Source organism: Cynocephalus volans, chromosome 5, assembly GCF_027409185.1.
Source record: "Cynocephalus volans isolate mCynVol1 chromosome 5, mCynVol1.pri, whole genome shotgun sequence".
Lineage (NCBI taxonomy): Eukaryota > Metazoa > Chordata > Mammalia > Dermoptera > Cynocephalidae > Cynocephalus > Cynocephalus volans.
Window position 1 is genome coordinate 111,355,529 of NC_084464.1, and position 20,146 is coordinate 111,375,674.

Consider the following 20,146-nt stretch of genomic DNA (forward strand, 5'->3'; position numbering starts at 1 on the left):
CAAAAACTACAAAACTCTGATCAAAGAAATCAAAGATTCAAATAAATGGGGAAATACTCGATGTTTATGGATTGGAAGATTCAATACTGTTAAGTCAATAATTCTTCTCATCTTGCCTTATAGGCTCAATACAACTGCAATTAAAATCCTGGGAAGCAGGGGCCAGCCTGTGGCTCACTTGGGAGAGTGTGGTGCTGACAACACCAAGTTAAGGGTTAAGATCCTCTTATTGGTCATCTTTTTAAAAAATTTTTTAAAAATAATAGATAAAAAAAATCCTGGGAAGCTATTCTGCAAATATCAACAAAAAGATTCAAATGTTTATATGGAAAGGCAAAAGACCTAGAACAGCCACCAAAATACTGAAGAGCAGTCATACTAACTGATTTCAAGACTTACTATAAAGCCATAGTAATCAATGCAGCATGATATTGGTGAAAGAATTGATATGTGCATCTGCACATATCAATGGAACAGAATATCGAGCCCAGAGACAGACCCATAAAAATGTAGTCAACTGACCACTGACAAAGGAAAAAAGGCAATTCAATGGAGAAAGGACAATCTTTTCAACAAGCAATGGTGAAACAATAGGACATTCATACACAAAGAAAAGAAAAAAAGAAAGAAATCTAGACATAGACCATATACTTTTCATAGAAAATAACTCAAAATGGATTGCAGACCTAAATGTAACACACAAGACTGCAAAACTTCTAGAAGAAAATAAAGAAGATCTAAATGACCTTGGGTTTGGCAATAACTTTTTAGAGCCAAAACCAAAAGCCTGACCTATTAAAGAAAAAAATTCACGAGTTAAATTAACACCTTCTGCTTTATGGAAGACACTCTTAGGATAGTGAAAAGATAAGCCACAACCCAGGAGAAAATATTTGCAAAACACATACTTGATAAGGAACTTCAAAAGAAAACAAAACAAAACACTCAACAATAAAACAAACAACCCAATTTAAAAATGGGCAAAAAAGATCTAAACATACACCTTGCCGAAGATACAGAAATGGCAAAAGTCATGTGCAAAGATGCTCAACATCATTTATCATTAGGGAATTGCAAATTAAAACAACACATACCTATCAGAATGACTAAAATTAAAAAAGGAAATTATGCTACTAAATGGTGAGAATGTGGAGTAACAGGAACTCTCACTTATTGCTGGTGGGAATGAAAAATGGTATAGCCACTTTGGAAGACAATTTTGTAGTTTCTTACAAAGCAAAAATACTCTTACCATACTTTCTAGGCATTTATGCAACTGATCTGAAAACTTAGGTCTACATAAAACCCTACACGTGAACATTTATAGCAGCTTTACCCATAATTGCCAAACACTGGAAGCAACCAAGTCATCCTTCAGCAAGTGGATGGATAAACAAGTTGTGGAATATTATTCAGTGACAAAAAGAAATAAATTAACAAGCCACAAAAGGTCATGATGAACATTACATGCAAATTTCCAAGTGAAAGGAACCAGTCTTAAAAGGCTACATATCATATGATTCCAATTATATGACATTCTGGAAAAGGCAAAACTATAGACACAGTAGAAATATGAGTGATTTCCAGGGTTTTGGAGAAGGGGGACATGGTCAAATAGGTGAAATGCACGGAATTTTTGTGGGGTGGTGAAATTATTCTGTGATACTGCACTGATAGATATATGACATTGTGCATTTGTGAAACCCAAACTTGAAATTTACGGCACAAAGAGCAAAACTTAATACATGAAAAAATTTTTTAAATCATTTAGAACGTTGGTAGATCTCAGGAAGGAATGCACCCTGTGACAAGAGAATCTAATTGTATTACAAATGTATGAAATAACTTCACTGAAGGAGGAGGAGGGAAAAGAGTTGACCTAAGTAACTTTGAAAGTGAGTCTGTAACACTAAAGCAAAAGGAACTGCATATAAGCACTGTACTATTATTAAGGTTGTTTCCCACAGGAGTGCAGGTTAACAATTCTGATACTGCTATACATGTATACTAGAATTGAATAATTAAGTAAATGGATGGTAGATGTTGAGAGCAAGATTTCTCACTGTTGGAGTGAGAATTTACAGATATAAGTAAGCAAAGGAAGAGGAATAACTATCCATATGGTAATGGATTAGAGCTGGAACCATCACTACAAGCCCATGTTTAGCTTAATATAGATAAATAGGGTTATATACAGAAAAACTTATACGTATGTGCATATACACAGGTTAGTATACACACATATATTTCCTCACTCTATCAGCTGAGAAGGCTGAAAAGCAATGACACCTCAGTAGCAATAAGCACATGTAATTACTGTCTCTCCAGTCATTTTGGTAGTCTGAAGCTCATTCTCTAGGAGGTTCAACAGAGAGTGATCATGGGAAACGTATTTTGTGCACTCTTACATATTGATAAATAGCTTGTCCTTTATGTTTAAAAGTTAGAAAATCTTTGGCTCACACTTTCCTTCCTGAAGTATTTTAAATATGTTGCTCTATTTTCTTCTGTTATTCCCATTGAAAAGTCTAATGAAAACCTAATTTTTTTCCCTTGTAAGTTAATATGACTATGGGTTGGTAATGGTCATTCTGAGTCAGTATTCTCAGGTACACAGTATATTCTTGCAATATGTAGTTTCTTTTCTTTTTTATAATTTCAGGAAGGTTTTCTTGAATTATAGTTTTCATATTTATTCTGTGCTCTTGCTCTGATTTCTTCTTCAGTGGCTCTTATCTGTAGTGTTAGATCTTCTTTGCCTATACTTAATATTTTTCACTTTCTCAAAAATTCATTAAAAAATTCTTTATTTTCTGTTTTTACAGTTTTCTTCCTTTTTACCTTCCTTTTTTCTCTTAAGTCATTATTTACTTGGACTTGCATTCCTTCTAGTTTATTTCATTTCTTGAAATGACTCTTCTTTTACTTCTAATTCATGGCAGAGTTATGTCACCTCACTCTTAAGTTTTTCTACTTCTGATTTTTGTTGTTCTTTCGTGTTATTATATCATTTTTTAATGTCTTGTTTTGAAATAGGAGGCTACAGTATTTGGTTCATCTTTCAAGCATGATTTCATTGTCTAGAGAGATATTATTCAGCTCCTTATTCTCTTTTTTCTTATAACTTTGTATATTGCTCAATTTTATGTGAAATTAGCTTTCTTAAAGTTTTTGTATGAGACTGGGTTAGGACAGATTTTCTAACTTCACAGAATTCCTCCTTCTGTTATTTTTGCAGTGTTCAAAACCATGGTAGCTTGCTCTCTGCAATTTTTTTGGCTCCATTCCTCTCTACCATAGCCTTTCTTTTCCTTTCACCTCTATTGTCCCTATTCTGCTCAATTTTTATTTCACTCCCAGCAACCTTTCCTCAATATGGGACTCTGTCCTAGAAGGAAGACACAGAAAGGTTGGTTTTGAGAGTTCATAGAAGCTATATCACCCTGTGCTCTTTAGTTCTTCTTACAGTGGGTCACCTGTACTCACTCACCATTGGAATGGGTAACACTCCTCCCAGTTTCAGCTACTATTTGCAAATTAGCCTGCCATATTTTCCAATGAATATCTGTTGGCTATTTGGAAGCTCTCCTTTTCTCAGGTCTATCAAACACTGCTCCATTGCTTCCTTCTTTTCTCTCCAGCCCAGATATTGATACCATACAGGTCTTGTCTTACTTCACTTCTTACACAATTGACAATGTTGACCAATCCTTTACTGAATCTCTCCTAGCTTGATATCTAGGATATTATGCTCTTCCAGGTTTCATCCTTTGTTTTTGGCTACTCAATATCAACCTCCTTTATAGATCCTTCCTCTGCTGCTTCTTATAAAGTGATGTTCCCCAACATTTCATCCATCTTCAGCCTTCTTACTATATGTCTTCTCCCTGGGTGATCTCACTCTTCCATAACTTCAACAATGAGTGTTGACACAGCCTTTAATTACATCTCAGTTCTTTTCCTGAATCTGAGGCCCATTTACCCAACTACTTAATATATTCCACCTTGATGTACCACAGCCTTTTCAAATCCAACACATTAAAAGCCTCGCCCCCACCCATCCCCCTACACCTCTTATATTCCCTATCTCCATAAAGGCCTTGCCATACATTCAATTGTCCAATGCAGAAAACTGTGAGTCCATGCCTAACTAGGCTCTTCTGACTCTCTTACTAATCTGTTGCCAAGTTCTAAATATTCTACATTCTAAAAAATTGTCATATCTATCCCCTTATCCTCAACCCCAACACCAATTGATATGGTCCCTCACCACATCTCTCCTGGATTAGAGCAACAGCCTCCTTTCTCACTATCCTTGCCATCTTCTAGCATATTTTCCACACTGAAGCAGTCTTTCTAAAATATACATCTGATGATGATACAGTCCTTCATAGGTTTCTCCTAACTTTCACAGTAAAATCCAGGTTCTTCACATGGCATATAATTGCCTTCTGGATCTCATCTCTGTGTGTCTCTCCAATCATACTGAGTTCAACTTATAGTTCCTCAAACATGGTTAACTCTCATGATTTTGCACTTTTGCATATGCTAATCTCTCTGACTAGAGCACCTTATCTCCCACTTCTTCAACTGGCTATTCCTTAGTCAGGCTTTAGGAGCCAGTGGAGACATTACTTTTCCACAGAACCTTCTCTGACCATTCTCTTTCTGTGTCCCTTCATCCTCAACCATCCAAAGCCCTCTGCAGAACCCAACTTTACAGCTCTTACACTATGTACTATAATTGCCTATTTACCCATCTATCTTGCCCACCCGTCTGTGAGCTTCTTGAGAGTGAGGCCCTTGCCTTGTCTGTTTCCCCAGTGACTAACATGGAGCCTTGCCCAGAGTAGATAATAAATGTCCCTTAAATAAACTAATAAATGTGAGACATAATGTGAAAGAACTCCAACTGAAAATTTGAATTTGATTTTGAATCTGTATAGACTGAAAAAAAAATGTATCCTATCCTTTGCTCTAAACAAAAAAGCCAATGCCTCAACTTTCAACAATTCACATACTGTGGAACATAAGTAAAAGTGTTACATTTACAAGCTTTTAAAAAGCTGATGCAATATTTTTGCTCTCTCAAAATTCATTGAAACAAAGTGACAAGAAGAATGTGCTTCACAAATGGACCGCCCTTAATCTTTTGTCTTCCCAAATCACAAGGGCCTAAACAAACATTCAGCTACCTCCAACTGGCCCTGCTTATGGGTGGTGTAGGTAGTTTACCACAGGTGAATGATTTGAGAAATCACCTTCCTGAAACACTCCTCTACCTACCTTACTTGTCTTGAGATCTGCACTATTAATATTGCTCCATGGGTTCAGTCAAAAAAAGCAGTGCATCTACTTCTAAAAGACTACAGTTAAAGCATAACTGCCTGGGGAGTAAAGAAGGCTATTCTCCGGAAAGGCAGCCACCTTCTCTGGCCTCTCCCCTTAACACAAACAGGTTTATATGATCAGATAGGAAGGGCCTCTCAAAATTTTCCACAGAGGCACCTCTAATCTCTGAGGGGAGTGAACTTCTTCCATAGATAACATGGTGAAAAGCCTGTGAGTAGCTGGCCAAAAGTAGGACAATTCTTTACGTCAAACTTCGTATCTTATTCCCTAATATAGCCATACTTACTTATTTTTAACCTAAAATAAATGTTTTAAATTACTTACCAATTAAATTACTTAGTTCCTCTTCAACCCTGCCCCCCACTGCTCCACCTTTGATTTTAAATTCCAGGAAAATATGTCACATTTACATTTATTCTGTGTGTTCCTGCACATTCTAACATATAGCCACATACCCCAGGCTATAATTATATCCCAGTTTATGAAGTTCAAAGCTATAAAAAGTAAGGGGCAAGTACTTAAAACATATTAACTGTTTACTTGTCTATTTCCTCCACTAAACAGCAAGTCTCTTCAGGACAGGGACTATGACTTAGTATTTCTATCCCTTTTGCTTAGCACACTTCTTTGTACAGACCCAGCATTCCAAAAACATCTGTAGAATGTGTGAATAAATGATAGCCATAATCTCTGCAAGGCTTGGAGAACATCTTTGCACATCAGGGCAGGAAAAGTTAGTATCAAAAAAAAGTGCAGAGAGAACATTTATGTATATTAATATGTTATCTATTAAGTTATTGATATATAACATATCATATTGAAGTTATTATATATTATATTAATATAAATTTTAATAACATAGAACAAAAAAGTTAACTTACACAAAAATCTTTTTAAAAAAATTCTCAACAAGAAAATTGTATCATGGCAGTTAAATGTCAAAACAACATAAATACCCAGAGAAGAGGAAGTGAATAAAACTACATGTCTGCCTTTGGTTTTAAACCTAGGTAATAGCTTTAAAAGAAACTTTAAAATGAAGATTCATAAATAAAACTGTTGTAAAATACAACAAAGGAAAGTCAGTAAATACAGGAACAACTGATTTCTAAAACTCTGTATAGGAAGTAAAAATATTGGTCAATTTAGTGAAAAAGCCAAACTCGTTATTAGGCATCTGATTGAACTACTTTTTCACTCTTCAAAAGGTTTGTGGTATGTCACAACCTTACTCTAATCACAATAGAAGGGAGGAACTTCAAATCCAAACATGTCCAAAGACAGCAATAACCAGCCCAACTGGGAACTGCTCAAAGACTGACCAACTGTGCTGTCAGCTGAGGGTGGTGTCTGTCTGCAACAGCATCATTAAGTAGCCGTAAACACATCCCCAGCCTAGAAAAGACATACAGAATGCTATTTTTTAATTGTTTTTTAAAAAAGGCATTTTAATTTATAGTGAGTCATAGATTTGCCATCTTGCTATGGATAGAGATAGTATGGCAAGTCTTTAAATATTAAAAACAGACTTCAAATATATAAAAGTTATTGAAAGAGGAATAATTAGTTCGAATGATCTGAAAGACCAATAAAATTAGATTTTAAAAGGGGCAGGCAAATATCAAAGCAGTCTCCAACTTTCAGACACCCTACATACACAAAATGGTCAAGCAGCAGAAGTTTCCTCCCTTCCCACAAATCACAACACAGGCTTACACAATCCTTAACTAAGGTCTCTCAGCCTAAGGGCAAATGCTGTTGTCCAGTCTGACCATATAAAGAACAACTTTCCAAGACAGCCACCCTCTTTTAGTAAGCATGAGGAATCAATAAAATACTGGTGCCAACAAATAATCACTCACCACTAGCCTCTTTTCCTTTCCATACCCACTTTCTGGTCTCTGAGTCCCAATCTAGCATAGGAAGGAGAGAAGAAACAAACACAACTTCTACTACCTAGGTAGGAGAGATATGATCCTCAAAATATACACTTACTCAGAAATAATATTATAAGTGGAAGTTCGTTATAATAAAAATTGTTCAATTAAGCATGACTCTTCAAATAAAAATGGGTTGAATATTTTTTGTGTACAAGCTGATCCCTAAAGCTAATCATCAAGTATTAATGCTGCTTATACACAGAAATATAATTTGAGTCCTAAACAACAGATTTGCAAACTAACTTCTGGAACAAATGGGAAATCTCTTAAGAAAACAGATGAACTCATCTCAGAGATCAGTTTTACAATGGCTTAAAAATTATTTTGGATCAGCAGCTTTAAAGCTGGTTTTATAAAACAGCAGGGTTCCATAAAGTTTCAAAGAGGATCAGAATATTTTATTAGAAAGATTTTTAAAATTTTGTTTATATGCTGAACATTAGAACCGAGTCAGACTATAATGGTGTTACTTTTGTGAAAATGTAACAAATCAGTGGATTATTTTTTAACATGAAAGGAGTTGGACAAGCTGCAACCTTATACACCAATAAGTAACACTACAGGAATTGACTCGTTGAAGGAGAAAATGTAACCCTTTAAGGAATGCTTAAATTGGGTCCCTCTTATCACCTTTATGCTTACTATTAGGTCAAAGATAGAATCCTAAGGTATGAAAAAACATTTAAAAGGTTGTAGAATTGCAGAGTTTGGGAGTTACATTTACTGGTTTTCTTTTCTGTAATTTGAATACAAGATAAAAATGATGAATCAACTCTGTTAGGGCCCACTGCTTAATATTATCACAGAGGCAACACCTGAATTTTGGAAGAGATGCATTCAAACCATTGCAGACATCAATGGCTTTTAACAAAGATGTGGAAGAGAAGTTTCAAACCAAAATCAGACAGATAGATGCAAATACATCAAAAAGGAAATTCCATAAAGACAAGGCTTTTTGCCTATTTAAATATATCATCATCCCCTTGGCCTTAGCAGCTGCTCAGTAAATACTTGTTGAATAAATGAATGAATGAAAAGTATTCCCCTACAAATTGCAGAAATATTTGAGAAAGTTTTAAAGATAATTTTTGTTAATATGAAACTTTTTCTGCAAGAAAATATAAACTCTATCTATAAATATATAAATATAAATACAAAATGATTAAATTGATCATAATCCTACTACTCAGAGAAAGCCACTGCTAACATACTGATTTACTTACTTTCAGTTTTTTCTTATGCATATTTTTACAAGTTGAAATCAAACATTACTTAAAATAATCTAGCCCTCACTATTCACTTAAGTTTTTAGTGTCTTTTGCAATGCTATTGAAGATGAGGGTCTTCTTTATTCAATACTTTTAAAATGTGAAATGAACAAACATTCAAACATTCAAAAAAGCCTGAAAACAATTTTTAGTGAAAAATAAGTTTTATATAAGGTACTTGTACCAGATCATTCTCATATGTATTAAATTTGTGATTTACAGGCTTAAAAGCAAGACTATCCTACAGGAAACATTGTTATCATCAAGTATAAAGTTTTGTGAGGAGACAGAATATATCCCTAGTTCATTCATCTGTTCATCCACTCAACAAATATTTACTGTTGACTTAATGTGGGCTAAGTACTGAGGATATGGTGAGCAAAACTAAATCATTGCTATCCCATAGATATATAATCTAGTTGAGGGCGACAAATATTAATCAACCAATCAATAAATTAATTAAAATTACAACTGTGATAAGTTGTGAATGTTAGGAATAAGAGGTTGGTTGTATGTCACTATACAATAAAAGGAGTTAGCCTAGACTGTTTAGTAGTGAGCAGAGGGGGTGAACACACATGCGTGCAGCAGTGAATTGAGGGTATTTACCTTCCCCAAGAAGGTAAATAGTTGTTCTAGTGTATTTATGAAACAAGCTCCCTGTCCTAGTGGGATATATTTTGAGGCATGACCCCTGCTCATTCTAGGTTCTAACCCTCACCTCTACCTGCTAATAGCTTTGTGGTCCTCTTTCCTCTTCTGCCTTATTTCTGGGAGAACCTTATTTCTACCTGATCCCTGGGTGGAGAGATGAAAGTGATAAGGGTAGGATAATTCTGGTCCTTACCGCCTTTCAATTTATTTTTAGCATCCAACTTGCTCTACCTTCCTCTCCAATCTTTTTTTTTTTTAAATAAATTGTTTGAATTTTATTGGGATAGGGGATCAAACTATACACACTTTTCTCTACATTTTTTTTGGCAGCTAGCCAGTAAGAGGATCTGAACCCTTGACCTTGGTGTTGTCAGCACCATGCTCTACCAACTGAGCTAACCAGCCAGCCTCCAATCCTTCTCGGGTCCCACTTTAATTTCAGATCCTACTTTCACGTTTTCAAGTTGTATGGTATTTTTCAGAAATGTAATTTGATATTAGCTATTGAAAAAATATATGGAAAACAGATATGGTTATTCCAATCAACAATATCTAGTATTTCTCAAAAATCTAGTAATCATTACAAAGGAAATGATTACCAAGTGAAATAGTGCCTGGCAGAAACTGTTTCAAATTTTCCAAAAATTGTGTAAGCTCTATTCTAATTGTACGAGATATATAGTAAGCATTTAATACATGTTTGTTGTTGAGAATAATTTATTTTTTTAGGTCTGAAAACATAGAGATTGGGTACAGTTTCAGATTTCAGAATTTTTACTGCCAAAATATTTTATGCAAATAAATGTAAAAGAATACAGAAGAAAATAACCTATAATTTCCTCACAGCAAACAACATTATGATTCATAATTTGGTAAACTTCAGATATTTTCTGGTAGCTACCCACCAGTGAGAGCTTTATTTCTGTAACAAGAAGAGGAGTCACTACAGTCCAAAAAAATTTTTTTTCAGGGCTCCTTTCATTCACACTTTCATTGATTAAGTTCCTTCTGGGAAGCTAATTGTTAACTCTAAGAATGAGCAATGCAGGCAAATTAAAAGTAGTCATCATAATCAAATGCCTGATAGTGGCAGACAATGGACATTAGGCTAACCCAAACTCCATTTCTGGCTCCCTTCTCTTGCCTGTCTCTACTACAGAGGTTGTTAAAAAAAACATAACAAAACAAACAAAAATACAAAACTCTGATTTTCCAGCTTTTCTTGAGAGGCCATGTTATACATTTCTGGCCAATGACATACACACAGAAGTCTGCTAGCACTGCTCTTTCCTTTCCTTCTTCTTACTGCCTGGAACATATTTGTGATGTGTAGGAGGTAGCCTCCAAGATGACCCCCAATGATCCCTACCTTCTGATATTCACACCCTTGTGTAGTCCCCTTTCATGTTGTATCAGGGATATGTGACCAATAGAATATGGCAAAACTGATATCTCACTTCCAAGATTAAGTTCTAAGGGACATTGCAGCTTCCATCTTATTCTTGTCTCCACATCTCTGCACCCCCAATCCCCACCCCCCCCACTTGAAATCTCTGTCTCTCTGTCTCTCTCTCTCTCGCCCCCCTTCCTTTCTCTTTCTTTCAGATCTCTCTCTTGCCTTGAAGCCTCCTATCATGCCTTGAACCCTATGGAAAGGTCCATGTGGTGAGGAACTGAGTCCTCCTGCCAAAAGACATATGAGTTAGTCTGGAAGCAGATCTGGACACCAAGTGTCCAGAGGAATGCAGCCCTGGCTGCTATCTCAACAGCAACCTCATGACAGACCCTGAGCCAGAACCTCCCAGTTAAGCCATTCTTGAATTCTCAAACCTGAGAAACTGTGAGATAATTAATGTTTATTGTTTTCACCTGATATGTTTTATTGTCTATACAGTAATAGACAATAAATACCGTGATGCCGTCTGAAAGTACAACAGCCATTTTGTTACCTTGAAGATGAAAACTATATTCTAAGCATGGCTGATGTCATTATTAATATAGTTAAGCATCAGCACTGGACTGCCTAAATTAAGACTTCTCATGGAGGGAGACCCCTATCTGTTTACACCACACAGTAGTGTTATTTGCAGCCAAACACATTCCTGACTGACACACTCAACAATTCCCAAAACCCAATTTCCAAAACAGTTTCCAAAGAAAGGTTCCTCTTATTCAAGGATCTGCCCCTGCTCAGAAGTTCATACTTCTCTCATCTTGCGGAACCTAGCTGTTATTTCCTGATCCAGAAAAAATACTCAGGCTGTCCTGCAGGTACCCCCCCCAGTATATAAAGGCAATGGCTAGCATTATCCCTTTCATTCTGCAAGGGATTACTATTCTTTTAGTAGAATGCCTACTTAAAACATATCCTTTGACATATCCTTTTTAAAAATTCATTTTGCTATACCCCCAAAATATAAAGAATTCAGGAATGGATTCTTAAGCTGCTAGATCATATTATCCATGGGAAAATGGGTTTCTCATGATGATAATTTGTTTTATCACATGGATCCTAGGAACATGTTTCAGCCAAAAAGCAGGGACTGGCTGTCTCTGAATGAAGTACAGAAAAAGTGAGAGATCAGCTCAGAAAAATCTCCTAAAAACTCCATATTCCCCCTCCTAAATGCAAATTTCTCTCTAGATGCCAAAAGATCCCCGAAACTGTAACACATAACAGAACAGAAGGAAAGTTTCACTTGACACAGAAGTAAAGTAATTTAGATCCAGTGACCTCGCTTTGTTTTTTCTTTCCAAGTGTACAATTGCTCAGAGAAAGAGGCAACACAGCCCTACAAGAGGAAGAAAAATTACAGGAAATCCTGATCCACACTTGTCCAAAATCATCAAACAATCTAGACTACTGGTACTCACTCATATGATAGCTTTTAAGTTGTCAGCAATTCTTGGCAAATACAAGATAGAAAATAACTTCAGCAAAACCTTGAGCTCTAAAAGGCTTAATATTCTCATGGGTCTCTTGCCCTTTAAAAGGGTATGTGGGAGGGTACCTACAAAAGGAAATTTGCCCAGAAAATAAACCTTCTGACCTAAGAGATAACATAATCCAAGATACCAAGTATACCATATTTGAGGAAATGCCAAATTTAATATGAGGTTTTCAAAAATTTATGTAACTCCATATTATCACTTCACACACATAAAACTTATAGATAATAACTTCTTAACACTTCACCAACCTGTGAAAGCCATTTCCTAAAATTTAACTTAAAGAAAATTTCATTTTAACTTTGAGATGTAAAAAACATAGACTGTTTTTACATCTAGACAGATGTTTTTACACCTAGAGGGATTTTTGAGGCCAGCTGGAGTATACTATTCTAATAGTACTGCTTAATTGTTGTCAAGCATACACAAAATGGTGTTTCATAGAAATGTGATAGTTGCTATTCCAATGTCAGTAAATCAGCTTTTAATGTTTATTCAATTGCATATGTTCAGAACTAATATGACATGGATTGCTAAGTCTGGAATAGCTCCTTTATTTTAAAACATGGTTACTTCCATAATGGCTATATATAAAAATGCAGAACAGGCAGGCAAAATTTGAAATGCTAGTTCCTGTTCCACAGAGACCCACACAGCACTCCTTACATCATACTTAGAGAAGCCGTTACATTCATGCATATTTTGCTTTTGAACTGTGGAATTAAGTTAGAAATAAATTCAGTCCTAATTTTTATTCTCCCCTCTAGTGCCCCTACCTGCGCTCCCAACAACTGCATGGTGATCTTTGACCTGCTTTGGTTTTCTGCAAATCACCCCTTTAATTCTCAACTGGAAAGCACCAAAGCTAGGCCTCTGTTAATCATTGTGCATTAATAAACAATAACAACAAAAAACAATCAAAAACCACACATTTGTATTAAGGAGTAAACATTACCTACTTTGTGCAGAAAGCCACACCACCAAATAAAATATTAACGCAGGGTAATTTTATTGAGTTTTTTTTTTTTTCTTTTTTCTGGAATAGATTCTAAAACACTTAAAAGGGAAACTTTTGAGAGAAGTAATATAAGAAATGTTGTAATAGCTTTTTAAACTAATACCTGTGTATGTATTCCTGATCCATAGCCCATCTTATGTTCAAAGCACCTGCTTATAAAACTTTACAATTTCTAATTGGAGTGGAAAGAGAGATCTGACCTCCTATTTTGAACTGCCAAGTTTTTTCTCATGTCGCAGAAAATAAATTCTGACTTTTCTATTGATTAGTTCAGTACTGTCGAGTTTTATAAAGATTCTAGAAAAGTGTCACGTAAAAATAAACACCAATGACAATGAACTAATCTCTTTTAGAGGGAAAATCCCTCAAAGGCAAAGGCAATTCCCTTTTTCATTTACCTTTTTAGGTCAGAAAAAATAGGCCATCAATGACTATAATTAGTATAGTATCTGTATGATGCTTGATTCTATTTTAACTATACAGAATAATTTCATCTCATTTAAATTATGATTAAGTGACATCAGGGAAATGCAACTTAAAGCTACAATGAGATATCATCTGACTCCAGAATGGCTATTATCAAAAAGACAGAAAATAAATGCTGATGGCGATGTGGAGAAAAGGGAACTCTCCTACATTGTTGGTGGAAATGTAAATTGGTACAGCCATTGTGGGAAACAGTATGGAGGATCTTCAGAGAACTAAGATTTGAACTACCCTATGACCCAGCACTCCAATTACTGGGTTATACCCACAAGAAATGAAATTAATATATCAAAGATACACCTGCACTCCTATGTTCAATGCAACACTATTCACAATAGCCAAGAGATAGAATCAACTTAAATGCCCATCAATGAATGAATGGATTAAAAAAATGTGGTGTGTGTATGTATAATATACACACACACACAATGGAATACTATTCAGCTATTAAAAAAAAAAAAAAAGAAATACTGTTATTTGTAGCAACATGGATGGAACGGGAGACCATTATGTTAAGTGAAGAAAGCCAGGCACAGAAAGACAAATACCGCATGATCTCGCTCATATGCAGAATCTTAAAAAAAAAAAAAAAAGAAAAAAGAAAAAGAAAAATGATTCTTATAGAAGTAGAGAGTACGTACAGTAATGGTTGCCAGAGGCAGGGAGGGGAGGAGGGTCTGGTGAGAGAGGAAGTGGTGGATTAACAGGTACAAAGCAATGCTATGTATTCTAAATGAATCAGTGTACAATATATTAATGTATTGAAACAACACACTGTACCCCACAAATATGCACAAATAAATGTTTAAAAACTTATGATTGAGATCAGTACTGATTGTGTCATGGAACTACTAGTAAGCCTCAGAAAATCTGTTACTGGAAGATAACAATTCCAACAGCACCCCACCTACCCCCACACACAAGACAAATGACCAAGAGAATCAGGAATAATCACATGCTCTTCCTTCCCTCTTGGTTAAATTTATGCCAGGAACCTTTCAATTTCTCAAGAGGGAAAGTATACACCACTCTCTCTATAACCCTCTTTCAATCTTTCCATTGGGATAGACCAACTTCAAGTCAAATAAATTTAAATGGTTAATTTAATAAATGTATACAAAGCTTGATTTAACTTGTGAGTAAAATCACTACTCAGAAAGTTAACATTCTCTTTAAAAATGCATTTTACTCTTTGAAATATCTCACACATATTATTCAAAGCTCAGATGTATATCTGACTTGAAAACGTGCATAATCTAAAATTAAAGCAACAATAAATTCTTCCTAATTTTGGAGTTCCCTTAGAAAAAAGATCAATGCACTAATATAGATACTTGTGAACTATACCTGATCCCCTGGATTAAACCTAAATAATTGAAAGGCATGTTATGTAAGTAAAAAACATCCTTGGCTAAAAAATTTTTTTCAATAAATTTAATGAGTGTAGGAATTTTTAATTTATGTATCACGTGTAAAAATTAAAAATTAAAATTTTGAACACTTTCAATTATAAATTTAAAATGTATTATTTATCTTAAGCAAAAATTAAATGGGATATATTGGAATTAATTTCACCTATTTTGGGTTATGCAGTAAACTTGATCTTTACTTTCCTCTTTTAAATTAATTAATCCAACAAATATTTACTTATTTTTTGCCATGTGCCTACTGAGTGATGGAGAAAAAAATGATGAGAAAACTCTGATATGGTCTCTACCTACATTAAGACTCACTCTAGTGGAGGGCAGACAATTAATGCAAGAGTTATCTAAATGTGATAAAGTATGGTGCTCTGAGGAAGAATAAGAGAGAGAATGAATCTAGTTAGGAAAGTTCAAGAAGGCTTCCTCGAGTAAGTTATATCTGAGTGAAATCTGAAAGATGAGTAGGAGTTTATTAGGTAAAAGAGAAAACACAGCGGAAGCTTTCTCCAGGTAGAAGGAAAAGCAAGTACAAAGCTTTCTAGCAAGAGTAAGCATTAGGAGGCACAGTACACTTGAAAAAGGAATTGAAGAAGGCTTGTGAGTCTGGGACACAGAGCACAAGAAAGAGCATGTTGAGGCTGCAGAGGTCAGCAGCAGCCAGCCCATGTAGGGCCTTATAGGGAGGGTGACTATTGATCTGGCATAATCCATCCTCACACAATGTCCCAGTTTGGATAATAAACTATGTGAGGCCATATATAGAATTTTGTCTTTATCCAAAACGCCATGAGAAATCATATATAAGAATTTTTTGTAGTGCTGATAACACCAAGGTCTGGGGTTCAATCTGTGTGCCTGCCAGGGGGTGGGGGGTGGGGGGGTAAAAAAACCAGAGAAAAAGAATTTTAAGATATGTGTGTGTGAGACAGAGAGACAGCAATATTACAACATGAATTCAATATGAAGGTAAGTGTACAATTACGAGAGATCCTTTCATCTGCAAAATTTGAATTGCACCTCATGGTTGGTCTCAAGGAGAGAACAAGGCACCTGAAACAGAGAGAAGCAGTCCTTGGGCACTTGGAGTCCCAGTTCCTGCCTGCCCTGCGGAGGTTGAGCAGCCTTCTGGCCTGAAGAAGGGAGCAGGAATATGTCTGTCACCCAAGGTGGAGGTGCACCTCTACATGAGATAGAAGAAAACTTTCAGAATAGGCTCAGGAAAAGCTGTTTGAAGAGAAACAAGGTGTGTGTGTGTGTGTGTGTGTGTGTGTGTGTGTGTGTGTGTGTGTGTGTGTGTGTGTGTGTGTGTGTGTGTGTGTGTGTGTGTGTGTGTGTGTGTGTGTGTGTGTGTGTGTGTGTGTGTGTGTGTGTGTGTGTGTGTGTGTGTGTGTGTGTGTGTGGCATGCATGCATGAAAAAGAGGAAGCCTGTTCTTAGACAGAGAGGTGGAGAGAAGGTCAACAGGCTGCAGGAAGTAATAAACTCATGACCTGCCCCAAATTCTCTATGGGTCTTACCCAGGAAGCAGTTCAATTACAATAATGGTATGGAAGGGGATGAAGATGATGTGGAAATGTTCATGGAGATGAGAGCAATCAAGAGAAAGTTTAGGAAACTACAGCTGAGAAACTGTCCATTCTTACTGAGAACTCACTATTGTGCCACTGAAGATGAGTTTTGCTTAGTCCTTGAATCCTGAGGTCCTCTCTGAGATTAACACTGTGGTACCTGCTGTTTCCCTTTGTATTTTTCTGTGTATCTTAGCTGATCCTTTTGCTTTAAAACTTTTGATGATACTTTGTATCAGATGAGTCTTGCGTTACTATTTTTTAATCTGATTGTTTTTCCACTCAATCTACATTTCTCGCTGGGGGATTTTATCTATTTGCATACAAAGACGTTCATTATATATTGTAAAGTTAATAAAGCATTTTAAGGGGGGAAAAACCCACTTTCCATAAGTCATCTGGTACCTAAAAATATCTGAAAGTAGTTACACTTTTAAAGAGAATAAATGTCCTGAAAACCTAAAAAATTTAGTTTTTCATTAATTTTACCCCAACTTTTACTTTAAAAAAAATACTGAATTAAATAGAAGAAATAAAATTGAGCCACATGTATAATTTTGGATCCAAAGAATTGAAATGCACGAGATGGAAATTAACAATGAATGGTAAAATTATCATGAAATTATCATAGAATCTTAGCAAACTAATATTTAGTCTTGTCACTAAAGTGGTTTGATATCTGCCTAAGATTTCCTTTAGGATTTCCCCCTTCTCCCTTTTCTTCCTATAGGCTATGATCATTTATATCCTTAAAGCACTATACCCTTATGTTCTTGAATTATATGCCAAGATGATATATAAAGGTTTATGGATCACTCCACAGAGTTAGCTGAGAGTCAATAAACCTGAAGGTAAGGTAGGCCACCTAGCAGACCATAATGGGAAATAGTGTATTTGGCCCCAAAGCACCATAGATTCAGCTACCTAGACAATACTCTGTCCAATGATGTACTAGTTAACATTAAAGTCGAAAATGATTTAGAACAGTATATATTAGAGAACATCAATCACCAAATCAAAACATGGGTCATAATCAGTTGTTTTTTTCTTTTTTTTAATCAACTTTGACAATATCAAATATCAGGAAGGAAGGAAGAAAAGAAAGAGGGAAGGAAGGGAGGGAGGGAGGAAAGTACATTAAGTGTAAACAAGTTTACACTATCAACAACATACTTTAGTGTTGGCAAAATCTGTGTGGTGATTAATAACAATTTAGCAATCTCTGCATATGTAACAGAGGCAAAACAACAATGAACAATCCACTCTTCACATTTTTTACACCCATCTATCTGCCTGAAAATGTTCATATTACCAAATATACTGTGACAATTTAAAAATAAAGTTATTAGTAATAGTACTGTGAGTTCTTTTTTTCATCAAGTGTGTCGTATAGATTACCTGTCATATAAGAAATCGTGCTATTTGGATTGGGTACATGAAATAACTGCGGTAGTATTTACCCCAAATTTACCCCAACCACTTCTATTACTGGATCAACCTTTTGATCCACCAAACTTAAAATCTTGCACTTGTTTTCAATCTCTCTTCTTCAGCCCTCAAATTTATTTGTTTGTTTATTTATTCATTGGCAGCTGGCCAGTATGGAGATTGAACCCTAGACCTCGGTGTTACCAGCACCACGCTCTAACCAACTGAGCTAACCAGCCAGCCCCTCAGTTCAAAAATTTAATAGCTCATTAATTCTTTTCAATTCCCTTTTCCTATTATTTCTCATTTTCACATTTATTACTATAATCTTCATAAGATTAATAATCTTCATTATCTCATTTTCCTTAAATATGAGCATATTTGAGAATCCTCATCACTATCTGTTCTTAGAGGTTTATAAAAATATTATTTTTCCCTAATGCTGTTATTATTTATTATGGTGCTTCTCAGACTTATAAGAATAAATATTGTTATTCAGTTTCTCCCTTCTCTAGTTCTATTTACTCATTCAATTTTCAGAGATATGTTTCTTTTTATTATTCAATTCTAAAGGAAAAGCAATGCCCTGTGATTTAAATAACTAAAATATAAATTCATTTGTTTTTTTTTTTTGTTTTTTTTTTAAAGATGACCAGTAAGGGGATCTTAACCCTCGACTTGGTGTTGTAAGCACCACGCTCAGCCAGCGAGCCAACCGGCCATCCCTATATGGGATCCGAACCCGGGGCCTTGGTGTTCTCAACACCACACTCTCCCGAGTGAGCCATGGGCCGGCCCTAAATTCATTTGGTTTTTAAAATCATTTCATTGTCCCTCTAACAACAAAATGTTTGATCATAGAGATATGCGGGGAAACTCTGAGTCATAGTCTTCTACTTTCTGACACAGCTTCAAAGGTGGAATGAGGTGACTGGCAGGTTAAAAAAACAATATTCGTTCCCTGTACTGGCAAGCTGCCAAAAAAACAACAAACAAACAAAACAAGATTATTGGGCCTAATAAGAACAAAGCTACAAACCAAAAAAATAAAACAGGTGTTCTCAGGTGTTGAAAAGGCTCTGAATCACACATTTGTCTTTCAGATATTTGTGGACAGAGTGATTGTATTCTAGGTATCTAAAAATACTGACCAGTTATTATAGACAGAAAAAAACAAAACATAAAAATATAATTCATTTTCTTTAAAATATAGTAATATCTTTTGTTATAATGCAAAATACTATCTATAATTACAATCTAAAACCAACACATTGAAGTGTATTTACAAAGTGTGTATTTTACAAAGATTAGAACTCCTTTTAGCCTAATGTAAGATAAGAAGGGCTTAAACTAAGATTACTCCTTAAATCTTGAAAGAGGCAAGTTTAGGATAGATAAAAGAATTATAACGATACACATAGTGGAAGGTAAAATTATAAAGCTAATGTTTTAGAAATCCTGGTTTTGCATTCAAACTAATTCTCTCTAACTAATACTTATATTGACAGGTAATAAGTGTCCTTCATTAGATCTAGTATCTTGATTAATAAATCTGTAAATTACTAATAAAAATATACAAACCTATCATTTCTATCAAAATCTCTCTCTCCCTAGAGCCTTTGCGGTAGCTTCCTAATGGAGGGAGAAGCAAAACATAAATCTGCTTATTTTTAAGTCACTAAGGTGTTTTTTGATTTTGGGGGTTTTTTGCTTGTGTGTTTTTAACTCAACAAGGTTTGGTGTGTGGTTTATTTTAAGGGGTATGGGGAGTGTGCTACTATTTCTCTTTTTCTCCTGCAGTGAGGGCCAGGGAGGCCATGTGAATCCCTCTGGGATAGAATGAAAGTAGGGAGGAAACACATGTGGGTCTATTCTATTTCCCTTAGACATTTTGACCAATTTGAGTAACTAAGATCTGGACATGTATCATAGCACTGAGATCATCTGACGGCATTTAAAATTTAATAAAAATAAGATGAAGCCAAAGAAGTCAACTAGATAATCTTCTATTTTCAGGAATGTATGATAGGAAGTGGAGAAAAGAGATCTATGAAGACACC

General features: G+C 35.4%; 1 protein-coding gene and 1 non-coding gene across 2 annotated transcripts in view; both read right to left on the reverse strand.

Annotated features, from left to right (window-relative positions):
* The window catches only part of SESN1 (sestrin 1), a 100,538-nt gene that overhangs the window by 51,606 nt on the left and 28,786 nt on the right, over positions 1 to 20,146 (reverse strand). The window lies entirely within an intron of this gene.
* On the reverse strand, positions 9,546 to 9,619 carry TRNAV-GAC (transfer RNA valine (anticodon GAC)). The gene has a single exon. It is a non-coding gene; the product is annotated as a tRNA-Val (tRNA).